Raw genomic sequence first — 2,654 nt, 5'->3', positions numbered from 1 at the left:
ACCCTCTCTCCCTGGCATGCCATCAGTATACTAGCTGTACCTGTCTCACCCTCTCTCCCTCTCACCGGCATGCCATCATTATACTAGCTGTACCTGTCTCACCCTCTCTCCCTGGCATGCCATCATTATACAAGCTGTACCTGTCTCACCCTCTCTCCCTGGCATGCCATCATTATACTAGCTGTACCTGTCTCACCCCGTCTCCCTGGCATGCCATCATTATGCTAGCTGTATCTGTCTCACCCTCTCTCCCTTCCCTGGCATACCATCATTATACTAGCTGTATCTGTCTCACTCTCTCTCCCTGACAGCAGTATACTAGCTATAGCTGTATCTGTCTCTCTCTCTCTGACAGCAGTATACTAGCTATAGCTGTATCTGTCTCACTCTCTCTGACAGCAGTATACTAGCTATAGCTGTATCTGTCTCTCTCTCTCTGACAGCAGTATACTAGCTATAGCTGTATCTGTCTCTCTCTCTCTGACAGCAGTATACTAGCTATAGCTGTATCTGTCTCTCTCTCTCTCCCTGACAGCAGTATACTAGCTATAGCTGTATCTGTCTCTCTCTCTGACAGCAATATACTAGCTATAGCTGTATCTGTCTCTCTCCCTGACAGCAGTATACTAGCTATAGCTGTATCTGTCTCTCTCTCTGACAGCAGTGTACTAGCTATAGCTCTATCTGTCTCTCTCTCTCTGACAGCAGTATACTAGCTATAGCTGTATCTGTCTCTCTGACAGCAGTATACTAGCTGTATCTGTCTCTCTCTCTCTGACAGCAGTATACTAGCTATAACTGTCTCACTCTCTCTCTCTGACAGCAGTATACTAGCTATAGCTGTATCTGTCTCTCTCTCTCTGACAGCAGTATACTAGCTATAGCTGTATCTGTCTCTCTCTCTCTCTCTCTCTCTCTGACAGCAGTATACTAGCTATAGCTGTATCTGTCTCTCTCTCCCTGACAGCAGTATACTAGCTATAGCTGTATCTGTCTCTCTCTCCCTGACAGCAGTATACTAGCTGTATCTGTCTCTCTCTCTGACAGCAGTATCCTAGCTATAGCTGTATCTGTCTCACTCTCTCTCTCTGACAGCAGTATACTAGCTATAGCTGTATCTGTCTCTCTCTCTCTGACAGCAGTATACTAGCTATAGCTGTATCTGTCTCTCTCTCTGACAGCAGTATACTAGCTATAACTGTATCTGTCTCTCTCTCTCTCTGACAGCAGTATACTAGCTATAACTGTATCTGTCTCACTCTCTCTGACAGCAGTATACTAGCTGTATCTGTCTCTCTCTCTGACAGCAGTATACTAGCTATAGCTGTATCTGTCTCACTCTCTCTGACAGCAGTATACTAGCTATAACTGTATCTGTCTCTCTCTCTCTCTGACAGCAGTATACTAGCTATAGCTGTATCTGTCTCACTCTCTCTCCCTGACAGCAGTATACTAGCTATAACTGTATCTGTCTCACTCTCTCTCCCTGACAGCAGTATACTAGCTATAACTGTATCTGTCTCACTCTCTCTCCCTGACAGCAGTATACTAGCATCTGACAGCAGTATACTAGCTATAGCTGTATCTGTCTCTCTATCTCTGACAGCAGTATACTAGCTATAGCTGTATCTGTCTCACTCTCTCTCTGACAGCAGTATACTAGCTATAGCTGTATCTGTCTCTCTCTCTCTCCCTGACAGCAGTATACTAGCTATAGCTGTATCTGTCTCTCTCTCTCTGACAGCAGTATACTAGCTATAGCTGTATCTGTCTCTCTCTCCCTGACAGCAGTATACTAGCTATAGCTGTATCTCTCTCTCTCTCTCTCTGACAGCAGTATACTAGCTATAGCTGTATCTGTCTCTCTCTCTCTCTCTGACAGCAGTATACTAGCTATAGCTGTATCTGTCTCTCTCTCTGACAGCAGTATACTAGCTATAACTGTATCTGTCTCTCTCTCTCTGACAGCAGTGTACTAGCTATAGCTGTATCTGTCTCTCTCTCTCTGACAGCAGTATACTAGCTATAGCTGTATCTGTCTCTCTCTCTGACAGCAATATACTAGCTATAGCTGTATCTGTCTCTCTCCCTGACAGCAGTATACTAGCTATAGCTGTATCTGTCTCTCTCTCTGACAGCAGTATACTAGCTATAGCTCTATCTGTCTCTCTCTCTCTGACAGCAGTATACTAGCTATAGCTGTATCTGTCTCTCTGACAGCAGTATACTAGCTGTATCTGTCTCTCTCTCTCTGACAGCAGTATACTAGCTATAACTGTCTCACTCTCTCTCTCTGACAGCAGTATACTAGCTATAGCTGTATCTGTCTCTCTCTCTCTGACAGCAGTATACTAGCTATAGCTGTATCTGTCTCTCTCTCTCTCTCTCTCTCTGACAGCAGTATACTAGCTATAGCTGTATCTGTCTCTCTCTCCCTGACAGCAGTATACTAGCTATAGCTGTATCTGTCTCTCTCTCCCTGACAGCAGTATACTAGCTGTATCTGTCTCTATCTCTGACAGCAGTATCCTAGCAATAGCTGTATCTGTCTCACTCTCTCTCTCTGACAGCAGTATACTAGCTATAGCTGTATCTGTCTCTCTCTCTCTGACAGCAGTATACTAGCTATAGCTGTATCTGTCTCTCTCTCTGAC

This window comes from Salmo salar, chromosome ssa14 (genome assembly GCF_905237065.1).
Source record: "Salmo salar chromosome ssa14, Ssal_v3.1, whole genome shotgun sequence".
NCBI lineage: Eukaryota > Metazoa > Chordata > Actinopteri > Salmoniformes > Salmonidae > Salmo > Salmo salar.
The sequence above is the reverse complement of the archived record's forward strand: the minus strand, read 5'-3'. Positions refer to the sequence as shown.